At 37.6% G+C, this 20,760-nt stretch overlaps 1 protein-coding gene across 3 annotated transcripts in view; it reads right to left on the minus strand.

Annotated features, from left to right (window-relative positions):
• Positions 1-20,760, minus strand: part of ARHGAP20 (Rho GTPase activating protein 20) — a 141,706-nt gene that overhangs the window by 53,677 nt on the left and 67,269 nt on the right. The gene's annotated exons all lie outside the window — the stretch shown is intronic.

The following is a 20,760-nucleotide window of genomic DNA, read 5'->3' on the forward strand; positions in this document are numbered from 1 at the left end:
TCATGAGTCTATTCACCACACAGTAGTCTTTAATATTTCATTATGAAAATTTTGAAACAAAGAAAAGTTGAAATAGTTTTATAATAAACACATGTATATGTATCTCAATATAGATTCTACCATTAGTATTTTACTATACTTGCTTTATCAAATACCTATCCAACCATCCATTGAATAATTCATTTTGTTTTTGGCATTTCAGGGTAAACTACATACAGGCAGTACATATCCCCCTGAATGGTTCAGCATACATATCATTAACTAGAGTTCAATTATTTATTTTGAATTTTTCTTTTGATATAAAATTTACATACAACAAAATGTACAAATCTTAGGTGTATATCCACTGACTTTTGACAAATGTACTTATCTGTGTAATCTAAGCCTCTAACAAGATTTAGAAAGTGATCATCACTCCAAATAATTCCCTCTTGCCCCTTCTCAGCTATTATATAAATTAACCAAATATGGTCTCTATGGATTGGCTCCTGAGTTGTTTATTTCTTCACTGCAGGCTGAGACCTGTCAGTTCAAAACCTCACTAGTATCAAACTTAAATTTTTATATATCGAAGTATTTTAAAAATAGCCCAATCAGATTTTTAGCCAGTAACAGCCTGCCTGCTTTGCATACTCCATCAAACTACACCCAGCACCTGCTGGCCACTGAAAAGAGAGTGTCTGTGGTTATGAGACCCCCAAGTTGCTCATGCCCTTTAGAGCTCTCTGACCTAGCCATTCCTCACTACTGAGGAATGGACATCTACTCTCCAGAAATATCTGCTCTGATTCTTTTCTCCCCTGCCCTCCTTCCCTTCTGGATGGTGGCCCCTTGCCATAAGCCTCTGGACAGTCTCATACTGTGAGGGATTTACTCTCTCATGCAATCCTGTACAGTATGTTAAATCTTTGACCAGATCCCAAATACCTCAAACTCCTTATACCAGTCAATCCTGACTTGATCACCCCAGAGGTAACCACTATTCTGATTTTTTTTTTTCCCAAGAAAGACTGCCTGTTCTAGAATTTTATACAAATTGAACCACAGTATCTGTTCTTTTGTGTAAGATATTACTTCCTCATCATATTTTTGGAATTAATTCATGTTATTACATTTATCAGTAATTCATTCCTTTATTTTACTTAGGTATTCAATGTATAAATATGCCAGAGTTTATTCTTCTATTGTTGTATACTTGGGCTGTTTCCAGTTTTTAGCTATCATGAATAAAATGGCTATTAAACATTGGTACTAGTCTTTTTGTATCTGTTTTCATTTCTCTTGGGTAAATACCTCAGAGTGGAATTGTTAGGTCACAGAGTAGGTATATGTTTAATTTTAGAAAAACTACCAGTTAGTTTTCCATAACGATGGTACCATTTTACATTCCCAGCAACAATGTAAAAGAGTTCCAGTTGCTCCACGACCTTGCTAACATTTGGTGTTATCAATCTTTTGAATTTTGGCCAGTTTAGTGGATGTACAGTAGCCTTTAATTAGGATTTTTTTTTTCTTATTTTGAGAAGGAGTCTTGCTCTGTCACCCAGGCTGACGTGCAGTGGCACAATCTTGGGTCACTGAAACCTCTGCCTCCTGGGTTCAAGCAATTCTCCTGCCTCAGCCTCCTGAGTAGCTGGGATTACAGGCATGCACCACCACGCCCAACTAATTTTTGTATTTTTAGTAGAGATGGAGTTTTGCCATGTTGGCCATGCTGGTCTCGAACTCATGACCTCAGATGATCTGCCTGCCTTGGCCTCCCAAAGTGCGAGGATTACAGGTTGAGCCACCATGCCCAGCCTTTAATTAGGATTTTAATTTGCATTTCTCTGCTAATTTCTTTCATGTTCTTACTGGCCATTTGCATTATCTTCATTGGTGAACTGTCTTCAAATCTTTTGCTCATTTAAAACAATTTGGGTTATGTGTTATTATACGCATATTGAGTTGTAGGAACTTTTTCATGTATCCTAGATTCCAGTCCTTTGGCAGGTTATGTGTTTTGGAAAATATTTTCTCCTAGTCTGTTGCTTGCCTGTAAACTTTCTTAACCATGTTTCTGACAAAAAGTTTTAAATTTTGACGAAGTTTATCACATTTTTTCATATGGTGTTTACTTTCTGTGACCTTTCTAGGAAACTTCCACCTATCCCCTACTCATCAAGATATTCTCCAATGCATTCTATTAAAATATGTATGATTTTTAGTTTTTACATTTAAGTCTATGATCCATCCCAAATTAATTTTGCTTAATAAGGTAGAGGGCCAGGTTCATTTTTTTTCTATATGAATACTTCATTATCCTAGCACCATTTACACCAAGACTTGGTGCTTACTTATATGTAAAGTAAGTTAGTTGGACTAGGACTATAAGATCTTTAAATTCCCTTCCTCAATGGATTGCTTTGGTACCTTCTTAAAATCATGACTATAAAGCATAGGTTTATTTCCAGGCTCTCTATTCTGTTGCACTGATTTATTGATTCTTATGCTATAACCACACTGTCTTACTGTTCTATGTTTACAGTAAATCATAAAGTTACGTAGTGTTAAGTCCATCAACTTTTTCTTTCTTGAGACTGTTTTAGATAATCTAGGTCTTTTGCATTTCTATATGTTTTTTGACTCACCATTTTTTCACTTTATGATGGTGTGAAACTGATAGGCATTCAGTAGAAACTGTACTTCAGATTTTGCATTTTACTCTTTTCCTGTGCTAGCTTAGGTGTATTAAATGCATTTTCTACTCATGATATTCTCAACATATGATAGATTTATTCTGACATAACCCGTTGTTAAGTCGAGGAGCATCTGCACATTTCAGAGATTAACAAAGATGAAGAACAAAGGAGGGAAAGCCTATTGCGGCTGGAGAAGAAGAGATGACCTCAGTTTCAAATGTACTGAGTCTGAAATTATCAGTGGGCTAGGTGGTATGGCAAGATCAGGTAGGCATGCAGCACTTGGAAGAGATGTCAGAAGCAGAGATGTCATTCAAAGACAGGTGCATAAGTAACTCTTTGTAATGGCTAGAACTGCCAAGGGAAGGAGCACAAAATAAGAAAAAAGGCAGAAACATATCCCTGAGAAAAGATGTAAGTTGAAGAGATGAAGGGAAGAGAACCTATGAACAAAGATGGAGACTGGTGAATGAAGTAGCAGAAAAAGAAAAAGTAGTGGTGGTCAGGAGTGCTGAAACTGACAGAAGGGATAACAAGCTGAGGTCTCAAAAGGTGTCTTGGGGTAAAAAGTCATCAGTTGGTCATTAAGACCTTTGAGAAAACAGTTCCAGGAGAATGGCGTAGGCAGAACTCAAATGTCTGGAATTTGAGGAGTAAAAGGATGAGAAGTGAGGAACTAAAGGCAAAACTCTTGTTGTTTTTTTAGCAGCTGAACACTAGGTGACTTTAAGGATTCTAAAGTGGGTACAGCTGGTGAGGAAGGACAGGTAAGCGAGAAACAATCAGCCCTGAAGGTAGGTATTACTATCCCTCATTTTACAGATTTGAAGCTATTTAGGGTAGCCAAAATATACTGCTACTAAGGTGATTTACAAGTATGGTTTCATGTACTTTAAAAAATTCTATGTAGTCTTTCAAATGGACAAACACTGCATTGACTCAGCTTCCTCCTCCAGCCATGGTGATTGAGTTCAGTGGTTTAGGATTTAATGACTTGGGTGGAGTGCTAATCCAAGCCTTTTTGCTAAGTAATGTGATATGGCAAGTTATCTGGTTGGCTTAGTTTGCTATATGTAAAGTAAGTTAGTTGGACTAGGACTAGAAGATCTTTAAATATCATTTATAATTTATATATGGGACTAACTAAACATGTATCCAAAAGGTGGAATTAAGATTACTGATGAGAGGGAAATGGATAATGGATATGATTGGCTATGTCTGTGAGAACACTCCAATCCTAAAATATAGTTTATAAACGTGTAGTTAAGCATATCTGAGAGTCAATTCAGGGAAACAATCCAGAGCTGAACTAAATTAAAAGCCATGCAAAAGTCATAATAATGACAATGAGAACAGTTTTTTTAAAAATTAGTCTAATTAAATGAGGAGCTCAAAGAACAAGTATTTCTCAGGGTCTCCATCAACGCATAAGGTGTAAGAGGCCATGACTTGTCACCTCAATTATCAGGTCCACCTGGCAGCTATAAAAAATCAGAATTATGGCTTATCTATGTTTCTTGGGTTTGAATAGCATGGGTCACAGTGTCTGATCTCCCCTGGGTATACTAAAAGTATGAGGACCATACCCTATCCTAATAGCTCTGAATTAATCCCCAGTGGTCAGCCATCCCTTTCTCTATTACATTCTCATTGTGTGGACTCCTGATCAGCATCATCATCATCAACTGGGAACATGTTTTAAAAATGCAAATTCTCAGGCCTTCCTCAGGTTTATTGAATCAGAAACTCTGGAGGGTTGGCTCAGCATCCTGCAGTTTAACAAGCCAGTCAGGTGATTCTAACGCACATTGAAGTTTGATTCTAACGCACATTAGATCAACTCTCTTCATGAGTCTACAACGCATTCTAGCTCTAACACTGTAAAATTCTACAATAGTGTATTCCAAGTAAGTATAAGTAGTTTATAGTTCTACTTCAGCTAAGTTGAACTTTTGAGAGTTATTCCATCATTTCCTGTGATTTCTCAGCTATAGCTACCCCTTTCAAGAAGCGAAGTCTATTATGCTCACTAATTGCTAATTAACCACATACTATGTATAACTTAAATACATATAGGTGAATGATAAGGCAAGTAAATAAATCAAAGTCCTGTGAAAGAAAAGGGAAAAGGAGTTTCTATGCTTGATATTATAGGTTGGAATTAAGCAGAGAACAAAGAAAAGGCCTACATTCACCATCACAGAAAAAAAAATCCTTTCTCAAGTTCTTCTGGGGGAGTTGAAGAAGGTATAATAGAATCTTTTAGTATGTAGTGATTTTCAAATGTATAGAAAACAAAAATAAAGCTTTCACTTGTTGAAACCGAGCAAGGACAAGGCTACTAAGCAATGAATGGGGGAAAGAATGGCTAAAATAATATTTTGCTGAGCTTTAATTTTTTAATTACATAACAGGAAAACTTCGCAAGAGGAAAAATCATCTTTTGCATTTTGGTTTAGGTATCCAACAAATAACTGCTTCTTGATTATAAGAAGAAGCCATCAGATTGCAGTATGGCTTAATCTAGGGACCTTCAAACTATTACTCAAAGGGTCTGATGATAGTTTAAGTTTTGTGGGCCATAGCATTTCTGTCAAAACTATTCAACTCTGCCCTTGTATTGCAAAATCAATCATATACATAAATGAACAGGTGTGGCTGTGTTCTAAGAAAACTTTACAAAAATAGGCAACCTGTCTGGGTCATGGTTTGAGGATCCCTGGTTTAAACAATACTTCTAAAACATTTAAATGTTTATAAATAAAGGCTAATCTGAAGTAACTGGAAAATTATTATTATTATTTTGCTTGGGGTTGGCCTAGGCCAAAGATTAATTAGGCTATTTTAAAAAATAGTTTACATTTTAAAGCAATTCCAAAGGATTTTCAGACACAATAACTCATTTTCCTCCTTGTGATATTACTTTCAAATAAGTGGACTGGTGCTGGTGTCAGGGAGAATTCACAATAAAATTAAATGATTTTCTTTTTCTGTGTGCATCTATCAGGCTGTCATTTTAAAAACCTATATGTAAGTGTGGTGAGAGATGCCTGAAGACTTTAGTAAAAAATTCATGCCGTACACTAAAATAAAAGTAAACATCTCAGCACTCACATAATTTAAACGGAAAAAATTTTCATGGAAGGAAACAAAAACACAACTTTTGTGTTTTTTAATACAATATTAAAGTCTCCCATTTAAAAATGTGTTTCTCAATTTTATGACTCTGAAGTGTTTATTTTTATTCTGAGTGAAGTGTAGATGTGTTTATTTTACTCTTTTAGAGAATGGAAATGGGGAAAGGGTAAGACTATAACCTTCTTTTTTTTTTTTTTTTTTATTATACTTTAAGTTTTAGGGTACATGTGCACATTGTGCAGGTTAGTTACATATGTATACATGTGCCATGCTGGTGCGCTGCACCCACTAACTCGTCATCTAGCATTAGGTATATCTCCCAATGCTATCCCTCCCCCCTCTCCCCACCCCACAACAGTCCCCAGAGTGTGATATTCCCCTTCCTGTGTCCATGTGATCTCATTGTTCAATTCCCACCTATGAGTGAGAATATGCGGTGTTTGGTTTTTTGTTCTTGCGATAGTTTACTGAGAATGATGGTTTCCAATTTCATCCATGTCCCTACAAAGGACATGAACTCATCATTTTTTATGGCTGCATAGTATTCCATGGTGTATATGTGCCACATTTTCTTAATCCAGTCTATCAATGTTGGACATTTGGGTTGGTTCCAAGTCTTTGCTATTGTGAATAGTGCTGCAATAAACATACGTGTGCATGTGTCTTTATAGCAGCATGATTTATAGTCCTTTGGGTATATACCCAGTAATGGGATGGCTGGGTCAAATGGTATTTCTAGTTCTAGATCCCTGAGGAATCGCCACACTGACTTCCACAATGGTTGAACTAGTTTACAGTCCCACCAACAGTGTAAAAGTGTTCCTATTTCTCCACATCCTCTCCAGCACCTGTTGTTTCCTGACTTTTTAATGATTGCCATTCTAACTGGTGTGAGATGATATCTCATAGTGGTTTTGATTTGCATTTCTCTGATGGCCAGTGATGATGAGCATTTTTTCATGTGTTTTTTGGCTGCATAAATGTCTTCTTTTGAGAAGTGTCTGTTCATATCCTTCGCCCACTTTTTGATGGGGTTGTTTGTTTTTTTCTTGTAAATTTGTTTGAGTTCATTGTAGATTCTGGATATTAGCCCTTTGTCAGATGAGTAGGTTGCGAAAATTTTCTCCCATGTTGTAGGTTGCCTGTTCACTCTGATGGTAGTTTCTTTTGCTGTGCAGAAGCTCTTTAGTTTAATTAGATCCCATTTGTCAATTTTGTCTTTTGTTGCCATTGCTTTTGGTGTTTTAGACATGAAGTCCTTGCCCACGCCTATGTCCTGAATGGTAATGCCTAGGTTTTCTTCTAGGGTTTTTATGGTTTTAGATCTAACGTTTAAATCTTTAATCCATCTTGAATTGATTTTTGTATAAGGTGTAAGGAAGGGATCCAGTTTCAGCTTTCTACATATGGCTAGCCAGTTTTCCCAGCACCATTTATTAAATAGGGAATCCTTTCCCCATTGCTTGTTTTTCTCAGGTTTGTCAAAGATCAGATAGTTGTAGATATGCGGCGTTATTTCTGAGGGCTCTGTTCTGTTCCATTGATCTATATCTCTGTTTTGGTACCAGTACCATGCTGTTTTTGTTACTGTAGCCTTGTAGTATAGTTTGAAGTCAGGTAGTGTGATGCCTCCAGCTTTGTTCTTTTGGCTTAGGATTGACTTGGCAATGCGGGCTCTTTTTTGGTTCCATATGAACTTTAAAGTAGTTTTTTCCAATTCTGTGAAGAAAGTCATTGGTAGCTTGATGGGGATGGCATTGAATCTGTAAATGACCTTGGGCAGTATGGCCATTTTCACGATATTGATTCTTCCTACCCATGAGCATGGAATGTTCTTCCATTTGTTTGTATCCTCTTTTATTTCCTTGAGCAGTGGTTTGTAGTTCTCCTTGAAGAGGTCCTTCACATCCCTTGTAAGTTGGATTCCTAGGTATTTTATTCTCTTTGAAGCAATTGTGAATGGGAGTTCACTCATGATTTGGCTCTCCGTTTGTCTGTTGTTGGTGTATAAGAATGCTTGTGATTTTTGTACATTGATTTTGTATCCTGAGACTTTGCTGAAGTTGCTTATCAGCTTAAGGAGATTTTGGGCTGAGACAATGGGGTTTTCTAGATAAACAATCATGTCATCTGCAAACAGGGACAATTTGACTTCCTCTTTTCCTAATTGAATACCCTTTATTTCCTTCTCCTGCCTGATTGCCCTGGCCAGAACTTCCAACACTATGTTGAATAGGAGCGGTGAGAGAGGGCATCCCTGTCTTGTGCCAGTTTTCAAAGGGAATGCTTCCAGTTTTTGCCCATTCAGTATGATATTGGCTGTGGGTTTGTCATAGATAGCTCTTATTATTTTGAGATACGTCCCATCAATACCTAATTTATTGAGAGTTTTTAGCATGAAGGGTTGTTGAATTTTGTCAAAGGCTTTTTCTGCATCTATTGAGATAATCATGTGGTTTTTGTCTTTGGCTCTGTTTATATGCTGGATTACATTTATTGACTTGCATATATTGAACCAGCCTTGCATCCCAGGGATGAAGCCCTCTTGATCATGGTGGATAAGCTTTTTGATGTGCTGCTGGATTCGGTTTGCCAGTATTTTATTGAGGATTTTTGCATCAATGTTCATCAAGGATATTGGTCTAAAATTCTCTTTTTTGGTTGTGTCTCTGCCCGGCTTTGGTATCAGAATGATGCTGGCCTCATAAAATGAGTTAGGGAGGATGCCCTCTTTTTCTATTGATTGGAATAGTTTCAGAAGCAATGGTACCAGTTCCTCCTTGTACCTCTGGTAGAATTCGGCTGTGAATACATCTGGTCCTGGACTCTTTTTGGTTGGTAAACTACTGATTATTGCCACAATTTCAGCTCCTGTTATTGGTCTATTCAGAGATTCAACTTCTTCCTGGTTTAGTCTTGGGAGAGTGTATGTGTCGAGGAATGTATCCATTTCTTCTAGATTTTCTAGTTTATTTGCGTAGAGGTGTTTGTAGTATTCTCTGATGGTAGTTTGTATTTCTGTGGGATCGGTGGTGATATCCCCTTTATCATTTTTTATTGTGTCTATTTGATTCTTCTCTCTTTTTTTCTTTATTAGTCTTGCTAGCGGTCTATCAATTTTGTTGATCCTTTCAAAAAACCAGCTCCTGGATTCATTGATTTTTTGAAGGGTTTTTTGTGTCTCTATTTCCTTCAGTTCTGCTCTGATTTTAGTTATTTCTTGCCTTCTGCTAGCTTTTGAATGTGTTTGCTCTTGCTTTTCTAGTTCTTTTAATTGTCATGTTAGGGTGTCAATTTTGGATCTTTCCTGCTTTCTCTTGTGGGCATTTAGTGCTATAAATTTCCCTCTACACACTGCTTTGAATGCATCCCAGAGATTCTGGTATGTTGTGTCTTTGTTCTCGTTGGTTTCAAAGAACATCTTTATTTCTGCCTTCATTTCGTTATGTACCCAGTAGTCATTCAGGAGCAGGTTGTTCAGTTTCCATGTAGTTGAGCGGCATTGAGTGAGATTTTTAATCCTGAGTTCTAGTTTGATTGCACTGTGGTCTGAGAGATAGTTTGTTATAATTTCTGTTCTTTTACATTTGTTGAGGAGAGCTTTACTTCCAACTATGTGGTGAATTTTGGAACAGGTGTGGTGTGGTGCTGAAAAAAATGTATATTCTGTTGATTTGGGGTGGAGAGTTCTGTAGATGTCTATTAGGTCCGCTTGGTGCAGAGCTGAGTTCAATTCCTGGGTATCCTTGTTGACTTTCTGTCTCGTTGATCTGTCTAATGTTGACAGTGGGGTGTTAAAGTCTCCCATTATTAATGTGTGGGAGTCTAAGTCTCTTTGTAGGTCACTCAGGACTTGCTTTATGAATCTGGGTGCTCCTGTATTGGGTGCATATATATTTAGGATAGTTAGCTCCTCTTGTTGAATTGATCCCTTTACCATTATGTAATGGCCTTCTTTGTCTCTTTTGATCTTTGTTGGTTTAAAGTCTGTTTTATCAGAGACTAGGATTGCAACCCCTGCCTTTTTTTGTTTTCCATTTGCTTGGTAGATCTTCCTCCATCCTTTTATTTTGAGCCTATGTGTGTCTCTGCACGTGAGATGGGTTTCCTGAATACAGCACACTGATGGGTCTTGACTCTTTATCCAACTTGCCAGTCTGTGTCTTTTAATTGGAGAATTTAGTCCATTTACATTTAAAGTCAATATTGTTATGTGTGAATTTGATCCTGTCATTATGATGTTAGCTAGTTATTTTGCTCATTAGTTGATGCAGTTTCTTCCTAGTCTTGATGGTCTTTACATTTTGGCATGATTTTGCAGCGGCTGGTACCGGTTGTTCCTTTCCATGTTTAGCGCTTCCTTCAGGAGCTCTTTTAGGGCAGGCCTGGTGGTGACAAAATCTGTCAGCATTTGCTTGTCTGTAAAGTATTTTATTCCTCCTTCACTTATGAAGCTTAGTTTGGCTGGATATGAAATTCTGGGTTGAAAATTCTTTTCTTTAAGAATGTTGAATATTGGCCCCCACTCTCTTCTGGCTTGTAGGGTTTCTGCCGAGAAATCCGCTGTTAGTCTGATGGGCTTCCCTTTGAGGGTAACCCGACCTTTCTCTCTGGCTGCCCTTAACATTTTTTCCTTCATTTCAACTTTGGTGAATCTGACAATTATGTGTCTTGGAGTTGCTCTTCTCAAGGAGTATCTTTGTGGCCTTCTCTGTATTTCCTGAATCTGAATGTTGGCCTGCCTTGCTAGATTGGGGAAGTTCTCCTGGATAATATCCTGCAGAGTGTTTTCCAACTTGGTTCCATTCTCCGCATCACTTTCAGGTACACCAATCAGACGTAGATTTGGTCTTTTCACATAGTCCCATATTTCTTGGAGGCTTTGCTCATTTCTTTTTATTCTTTTTTCTCTAGACTTCCCTTCTCGCTTCATTTCATTCATTTCATCTTCCATTGCTGATACCCTTTCTTCCAGTTGATCGCATCGGCTCCTGAGGCTTCTGCATTCTTCACGTAGTTCTCGAGCCTTGGTTTTCAGCTCCATCAGCTCCTTTAAGCATTTCTCTGTATTGGTTATTCTAGTTATACATTCGTCTAAATTTTTTTCAAAGTTTTCAACTTCTTTGCCTTTGGTTTGAATGTCCTCCCGTAGCTCAGAGTAATTTGATCGTCTGAAGCCTTCTTCTCTCAGCTCGTCAAAATCATTCTCCATCCAGCTTTGTTCCGTTGCTGGTGAGGAACTGTGTTCGTTTGGAGGAGGAGAGGTGCTCTGCGTTTTAGAGTTTCCAGTTTTTCTGTTCTGTTTTTTCCCCATCTTTGTGGTTTTATCTACTTTTGGTCTTTGATGATGGTGATGTACAGATGGGTTTTCGGTGTGGAAGTCCTTTCTGTTTGTTAGTTTTCCTTCTAACAGACAGGACCCTCAGCTGCAGGTCTGTTGGAATACCCTGCCGTGTGAGGTGTCAGTGTGCCCCTGCTGGGGGGTGCCTCCCAGTTAGGCTGCTCGGGGGTCAGGGGTCAGGGACCCACTTGAGGAGGCAGTCTGCCCGTTCTCAGATCTCCAGCTGCGTGCTGGGAGAACCACTGCTCTCTTCAAAGCTGTCAGACAGGGACATTTAAGTCTGCAGAGGTTACTGCTGTCTTTTGGTTTGTCTGTGCCCTGCCCCCAGAGGTGGAGCCTACAGAGGCAGGCAGGCCTCCTTGAGCTGTGGTGGGTTCCACCCAGTTGGAGCTTCCCGGCTGCTTTGTTTACCTAAGCAAGCCTGGGCAATGGCGGGCGCCCCTCCCCCAGCCTCGCTGCCGCCTTGCAGTTTGATCTCAGACTGCTGTGCTAGCAATCAGCGAGATTCCGTGGGCGTAGGACCCTCCGAGTCAGGTGTGGGATATAGTCTCGTGGTGCGCCGTTTTTTAAGCCGGTCTGAAAAGCGCAATATTCGGGTGGGAGTGACCCGATTTTCCAGGTGCGTCCATCACCCCTTTCTTTGACTCGGAAAGGGAACTCCCTGACCCCTTGCGCTTCCCAGGTGAGGCAATGCCTCGCCCTGCTTTGGCTCGCGCACGGTGCGCGCACCCACTGACCTGCGCCCACGGTCTGGCACTCCCTAGTGAGATGAACCCGGTACCTCAGATGGAAATGCAGAAATCACCCGTCTTCTGCGTCGCTCACGCTGGGAGCTGTAGACCGGAGCTATTCCTATTCGGCCATCTTCAAGACTATAACCTTCTATTTAGCCTTTTAATATAGCCTGATTAGGACTTACAAGTTATAATTAACAGAACTCTAAAATAATCTAACAAATCCAAGCAGAGTCTAGGAATTCACCTGTTGCTTGCTTTTTATGTATTAACATTCCATTTTCAAATGGGTTTGTGAAACCATTTCTGAAAAGCAAAAACAAGTTTTAGAAACGTAAAAACTAGAAAACAGCTTTCACAAAACCTGGCCACAGTAATATATCAGTATTTATAACTAAAGTTCATTCTAAAAATGAGTCCACTTTCAGGTACAGTTTTAGAGACAGTGTTGCTTAATCATAAATTACAAAGAAAATAAAATTCAGAATACTTGGAATTGTCTATGTTTATTAGTAATCAATTAGAGATTACAATAACAAGTACTAGATAGGATCTGGATAACCTTAAAGCCTGGTAAAATAATTAGCACATGGTCACTGACCGATAACTGTTGAATAACTACATAAAATTTACCTTCCAAAAATTTACCCATTTCTCAAAGCCCATTCCAAATATCAGTTCTTCCATGAAAACTTTTTATCAACTGGATCCTTGCTTGGCATCTCTTATATGACATCTAGCACCTATGTTCTGCTTTATATATCGTAAATATTCTCATTCAACATTTATTCTGCATACAATGACCATATAATAAATTATTTGTAATAGTGATAAGGGCTGTCTTTGCTGGGTACCTGCCATGTGCCAGGCATAGGAGCTAGATTGGGTCCTTGGCCTCCAGGAGTTATCAATCTGATAGGCAAGTCAGACAAGTAACATGATGATAAACAAGTGATGTAAGTACAATAAAAGAAATGCAGAGTGCAGGAGCACAAAAAAGCAAAAACAGGAGACCCTATCTGAGACTGCATTGGCTAGGAAAATTCCTTGGAGGAACCAAAGTCTAAAGGATGAACAGAGAGACCAATGAAGGCTGAAGGGCACTTTAAGAAGGAACAGCGTGTCAAATATGCACCTTGTGCTTCAGTAACTGGAAAATTCAGAAAGGCAGGAGTTATAAAGGCTTGAGAAAGATTAGCAGCAGATGAGAAAGGGGTACAGTCATTGGTGTTTCTCCTATCATGTAAGGGGCTTAGATTTTATTTGGAAGCACTACAGAATTTTGAGCAGGACATTGCATTTTGTAATACAGGTTGAGCATACCTAATCTGAAAATCCAAAATACAAAATGCTCCAGATTCCTAAAATTTTTGAGCACCACTATGACACCATAAGTACAAATTCCATACTTGGCCTCAAGTATACAAATTTTGTTTCATGAACAAAATTATAAAAATTGCATTCAGGCTATGTATATAAAGTGTATATGAAATATAAATAAATTGTGTATTTATGCTTCGGTCCCATCACCAAGATATCTCATTATCTACAAGCAAATATTCAAAAATTAAAAAAACTGAAATTCAAAAATAAAAAAATGAAATTCAAAATACTTCTGGTCCCTAGCATTTTGTAACAGGGATACTCAACCTGTACACTGAAGAATACACAGGAAGGCAACTTAGAGTGAGTGAGACCATTAGGAAGTTACGGCAGTAGTCTTAGGTAAGAGATGTTGCACACCCAAGTTGGCAGTGAGAAAGGGATAGGAAAGACAACAGAAAACATAAAAGATAGAGATTGTTAAAATTAATACATTGATTTACTGGGGGTGGGGTGGGGTGAGCTGGAGATGAAATTGACCAAGAAAAAGAAAATGTGGCACATATACACCACGGAATACTATACAGCCATAAAAAATGATGAGTTCATGTCCTTTGTAGGGACATGGAGGAAGCTGGAAACCATCATTCTCATCAAACTATTGCAAGGACAAAAAACCTAACACCGCATGTTCTCACTCATAGGTGGGAATTGAACAATGAGAACACATGGACACAGGAAAGGGAACATCACACACTGGGGACTGTTGCGGGGTGGGGGGAGTGGGGAGGGATAGCATTAGGAGATATACCTAATGTTAAATGACAAGTTAATGGGTGCAGCACACCAACATGGCACATGTATACATATGTAACTAACCTGCACGTCGTGCACATGTACCCTAAAACTTAGGGTATAATAATAATAAAAAAAGAAAAAGAATATAACCTTACTGTCCAGGTTTTATTTCCTTATTTTTAATTTTTCATCCAACAAATAACTGAGCATCTATATGTACTGTCTAGACACTGTGCTATATTAACATATGGAGTAAATAAGTTTGATTTTTTCTCTACTCTTGTGGAACTAGTTTAGCTGCTTGGCTCAGTTTCTAGTAGAGGTTGGAAACCGCAGCCCACACTCATATTTTATTCGATACCCCCCCACAAGAGTTTTAAAAAACATTTGATTTTGAATGTCCAGTAAGCCACATTCCCTGTTACTTCTTTACTCTGTCTACTGAACCTCCGAGTTCTCTGAAAGCATTAAGTCTATGGTTCTTGAGCTAGTGTGCTTTTTTTTTTAAACAAAAACAAAGAACTAGTATAAAAAGCACATGTAAAATATCCCATTGTTACCATTTAAAAATGCATAATTCAGTGGCATTTAGTACATTGACAGTGTTGTAAAACCATTATCACTACTTAGTTCCTGAATATTTTCATTACCCCTAAAGAAAAACCGTATAGGTTTTTCTATAAGCAGTCTATAAGCTTTTCTATAAGCAGTCATTCCCCATTACCCCTAGTCCCTGGCAACTACTACCATCTTTCTGTCTCTATGGAGTTGCCTATTTCGGGTATTTCACATCATGTAATATCTATCCTTTCATGTATGGTTTCTTTCCATTAGCATAAGGTATTCAAGATCTGTTCATGTTGTAGCATGTATTAGCACTTCATTCCCTTTTGCTGCTGAATAATATTCTGGTGAACGGCTATAGCACATTTGTTTATCCATTCATTAACTGATGGACATTTGGGTTGCTTCCACCTTTTAGCTATTGTGAATAGTGCTAAGAATTCATGTACATACTGTTTTTGAATATCTGTTTCCAATTCTTTTGAGTACATACCCAGGAGTGGAATTGCTAGATCATATGGTAATTCTATGTTTAACTTATTGAGGAACTGCCAAACTGTTTCCCACCATGGTTACACCAGTTTACATTCCCACCAGCAATGCATAAGGATCCTAGTGTTAGTTTAGACTTCTCCCCTTTTGCTTCCCACATAAAGTCATTTCTTATGTTTTGAGAATATTCTAATTAAAAATAAAATTTTTTAACTCTGGATCCTCATAACCTATAGTTTATAATGAACTCCTAACTGGATTCTCTAATTTTTGCCTCTCTCTTTTCTCCAATCTATACTACTCACCTCTGTCAAATTAATCTTCCGGATGCATAGTACCAATGATCATAGCATAGACACTGTCTAAAGGGTAAGCCCAGATCATTAGCTTATCAAGTTCTAGCATCTGTTTTACCCTACCTGGTTCTGACATGTAGGTTAGAACTTTCTATATTGCCTGTGTAACTCTGCAGAGTGTTATGGAATAAATCAGTCCAGATATCATTTGGAACAAAAAGACTACTGAAATGAAGCTACAAAAACCACTCTCAACATCAAAACTCTATCTTATTCAGCAATGCAATCCTATTATTTATTTATGACTATATTGAACATCTAGAATTAAAAGTATATTATATGGGAATCTAATCTATGGCAATTATCTGTCTTAATGAGATCAAACATGAGAAAGTACTATTACATTCTATCATCTTGATAAAATCACATTGAAATTACCAAAGAAAATAACATATAGTGATTATAACAATGTGATTGTATGTAATATGTACTGTAACTTCAATGATTAAATAATAAATCAGGGGGAGGGGGGAGGGATAGCATTAGGAGATATACCTAATGTATATGACGAGTTAATGGGTGCAGCGCACCAACACGGCACATGTATACATATGTAACAAACCTGCACGTTGTGCACATGTACCCTAGAACTTAAAGTATAATGAAAAAAATAAATAATAAATCATGTAGCTCATAGTCTGAATTATGACTTGTATTATGAGAACACAGCCTAGTGATAATAGTAATACCAGCATCAAAATGAATGAAGACAGGATAAGGGCTTGGTAAGATAGGTGGACAAATCGTTAGATAAACAGAGTGAGCAAGGGCTTAAAAGCAAGAAATATGTAAAGGAGCACTTTTAAATTATCAAGATGCTGATGGGAGCATATGCGATACAATGAGATCAATACATCAACAATGATACTAATATTTAAAGACCAAGGAAAACATAAACGTTAAGTAAGTAAAGACAGAATAGAAAGATGGAAGGAGAGAGTGAAGGTCAGAGAAGGACACTAATACACAGAGTCACACTAATAGAGTGAGATCCATACACAAAGTTATTATTTCCAAAGAAGAGAGTAACTACGTAATTTCCTCATAACCTTGACACAGAAGTTGTTTAACAATATCTATTAGGAATCACTTAGTACAAGGCACTTGATAAAACATTATCAAGAAGGAAAGGAACAAGATTTTATGAGCATTGTCTCTAAAGACTTTAAAAGGAAACAATATATGAATTATATATAGTGATGCAAGACAACTAATCAGGAAAAATGAGAGTATTTGAACTTCAAAGAGCCTCGTGAAAATGGCATCCCTTTAATAATAGTTCTGCTTCATTATGTTTTCTTCCCCCCAACCCTCAGAGGCTGTAGTGAGCTATTACCATGCCACCACACTTCAACCCGGGCAATGGAGCAAGACCCTATCTCAAAACAAAAAGCAAAACAAAATGAAACAAAAACAACACAAAACCTTCATTATGAAAGAATGAGAAGAATCAATAGAAACAGATCCCAACTAAGGGAGAAACCTCCAAACCAATTTAGTCATCTTTGTGTGTGGCCTGCTGACTTAAAACTACTACCTCTCTTCATTATCCACTAAGTAAAATTCGTTTGGCTACTCATTTTGAATTCAAGCTACTCAAAGAAATTTATATGTGTAATGATTACACTGTATGTGGTTCTGTTAGTTTGTTTATAGATTCAACAATGAAAAGGTCATCAATATGCTTACTGGGAACTCCAACAGTTTGAGTTTTCTTGAGATAATAATTACATAATGGTACACTTAAAGGAACGAAAGAATTAAACCTGATTAAAAATAATTCTATATGTAATTTCTGGATCTTCTAAAGTTAAAAAAATAACTGATTTTGCATCCTGAAACTTTACTGAAATTGACCAGTTCTAAGAGCCTTTTGGCGAGTCTTTAGGGTTTTCTAGGTAGAGAATCATATCGTCGGTGAAGAGAGATAGTTTGATGTCTTTTTATATTTGGATGCCTTTTATTTCTTTCTCTTGCCTGATTGCTCTGGCTAGCACATCCAGTACTATGTGGAATAAAAGTGGTGAGAGTGGGCATTCTTGTCTTGTTCCGGTTCTCAAAGAGAATGGATCCAGCTTTTGTGCATTAGTATGATGTTGGCTGTGGGTTTGTCATAGACAGCTCTTATTATTTGAGATATATTCCTTTGATACCGAGCTTGTTGAGGATTCTTATCAGGAAGGGATGTTGGGTTTTGTTGAAAGCTTTTCCTGTGTTTATTGAGATAGTCACATGGTTTCTGTTTTTAATTGTTTATGTGGTGAATCATGTTTATTGATTTGGGTATGCTGAACCAACCTTGCATCCCAGGAATAAAGTCTACTTGGTTGTGATGAATTAACTTTTTGATTTGCTGTTGGATTTGGTTTGGTAGTATTTTGTTGAGGATTTTTGTGTCTATGTTCCTCAGGGATATTGGCCTGTAGTTTTCTTTATTCATTGTTGCTTTGCCAAATTTTGATATCAAGATAATGCTGGCTTTGTAGAATGACTTAGGGAGTCCCTCCTCCTCGACTTTTTAGAATAGTTTCAGCGGAACTGGTACAAACTCTTCTTTGTATGTCTGGTAGAATTCGGCTGTGAATCCATCTGGTCCAGGGCTTTTTTTGGTTGGTAGGTTTTTTATTACTGCTTCAATTTCAGAACTCATTGGTCTGCTCAGGGTTTCAGTTTCTTCCTGGTTCAATCTTGAGAGGCTGTGCATTTCCAGGAATTTGTCCATCTCTTCTAGATTTTTTAATTTGTGTGGATAGAGCTGTTCATAATAGTCTCAGGATCTTTTGTATTTCTGTGAGATTGGTTGTAACATCACCTTTGTCATTTCTGACTGTACTTATTTAGATCTTCTTTTTCTTTGTTATTATACCTAGCAGTCTCTCAATCTTGTTTATTCTTTCAAAAAATCAACTTCTGGTTTCACTGGTCTTTTGTATAGATTTTTATATAGATTTTTGTATAGATTTTTTGTATAGATTTTTATGTCTATACATCCATTTCATCCATTTCTGCTCTGACTTTATTTATTTTCTTCTGTTAGCTTTGGGATTGCTTTGTTCTTGTTTTTCTAGTTCCTCTAGATGTGACGTTAGATTGTTAATTTGAGCTCTTCCTTCTTGATGTGGGTGTTTAGTACGATAATCTTTCCTCTTAACACTGCTTCAGCTGCATCCCAAAGACTCTGGTATGCTGTGCCTCTGCTTTCATTAATTTCAAATGCTTTTTTTGATTTCTGCCTTTTTTTTTCTTTTTTTTTTATTATACTTTAAGTTTTAGGGTACATGTGCACATTGTGCAGGTTAGTTACATATGTATACATGTGCCATGCTGGTGCGCTGCACCCACTAACTCGTCATCTAGCATTAGGTATATCTCCCAATGCTATCCCTCCCCCCTCCCCCACCCCACAACAGTCCCCAGAGTGTGATATTCCCCTTCCTGTGTCCATGTGATCTCATTGTTCAATTCCCACCTATGAGTGAGAATATGCGGTGTTTGGTTTTTTGTTCTTGTGATAGTTTACTGAGAATGATGGTTTCCAATTTCATCCATGTCCCTGCAAAGGACATGAACTCATCATTTTTTATGGCTGCATAGTATGCCTTAATTTCGTTGTTTAACCAAAAGTCCTTCAGGAGCAACTTGTTTAATTTCAATGTAATTGTGTGGTTTTGAGAAATCTTCTTGATACTGATTTCTATTTTTATTGCATTGTGGTCTAAGAGTATGCTTTGTATGATTTTTTTTTTAGTTGATTGAGATTTGCTTTATGGTGAACATGTGGTCAATCTTAGATAATGTTCCATGTGCAGATGAGAAGAATCTTCTGTGGTTGTTGGGTAGAGTATTCTGTGGGTGTCTATTAGGTCTAATGGGTCAAGTGTCAAGTTTAAATTCGGAATTTGTTAGTTTTGTGCCTCGATGATCTAACACTGTCAGTGGGGCCCTGAAGTCTCCCATTATTATTGTATGGCTGTCTAAGTCTTTTCATAGGTCTAAAATAACTTGTTTTATGAATCTGGGTGCTCTAATTTTGGGTGTGTGTAGACTTAAAATAGTTAAGTTTTCATAGTGAATTGAACCCTTTATCATTATAGCATTTCTATACAACAATGACCAAGCTGAGAGATCAATCAAGAATGCCATTCATTTACAACAGCCACAAACAGAACACAATACCTAAGAATACAGTTAACCAAGGAGGTGAGAGATCTCTACAAGGAGAACTACACTTTTGAAAGACATCTAAGATGACGTAGATAAATGGAAAAACATTCCATGCTCATGAATTGGAAGAGTTAATATCATTAAAATGGCCACAATGCCCAAAGCAATCTGCAGATTCAATGCAATTCCTATCAAACTGCCAATGTCATTTTTCACAAAATTAGAAAGAAACTATTCCAAAATTCAAACGAAACAAAAAAAGACACCAAATAGTCAAAGCAATCCTAAGTAATAAGAACAAAGCTGGAGGCATGACATTACCTGACTTCAAACCATACTACAAGATTGCAATAACCAAAACAGCATGGTACTGGTACTAAAACAGACACAGAGACCAATGGAACAGAATAGAGAGCTCAGAAATAAAGCTGCATACCTACAACCATCTGATCTTTGACACAGGCAATAAAAAAACAGGGGAAAGACTCCCTATTCAATAAATGGTGCTGGGACAGCTGGCTATCCCTATGTAGAAGAATAAAACTGGATCCGTATCTATCTCCCTATAAAAAAATTAACTCAGGATGGATGAAATACTCAAATGTAGGACTATAAAAATCCTAGAAGAAAACCTAGGAAATACCATTCTCAATATTGGCCTTGACAAGAAATTTATGTTTAAGACCTCAAAAGTAATTACAACGAAAACAAAAACTGACAAGTGGGACCTAATTAACTAAAGAGCTTCTGCATTGCAAGAGAAACAATCAAAGGAGTAAACAGACAATCTACAGGGTGAAAGGAAATATTCACAAACTATGCATCTGACAAACGTTTAATATCCAGAATCTATAAGAAACAAACAAATCAACAAACAAAATCAAATAACCCTATTAAAAATTTTGTGAGCAAAGGACATGAACAGACACTTCTCTCTCTCTCTTTCTTTTATTTTTTTGAGACACAGTCTCACTCTATCACCCAGACTGGAGTGCAGTGGTGCAATCATGGCTCACTGCAACCTCTGCCTCCTGGGTTCAAGTGATTCTCATGCCTTAGCCTCCCGGGTAGCTGGGATTACAGGCATGAGCCACCACGCCCCGCTAATTTTTGTATTTTTAGTAGAGACGGGGTTTCACCATGTTGGCCAGGCTGATCTTCAACTCCTG

This window comes from Gorilla gorilla, chromosome 9 (assembly GCF_029281585.2).
Source record: "Gorilla gorilla gorilla isolate KB3781 chromosome 9, NHGRI_mGorGor1-v2.1_pri, whole genome shotgun sequence".
NCBI lineage: Eukaryota > Metazoa > Chordata > Mammalia > Primates > Hominidae > Gorilla > Gorilla gorilla.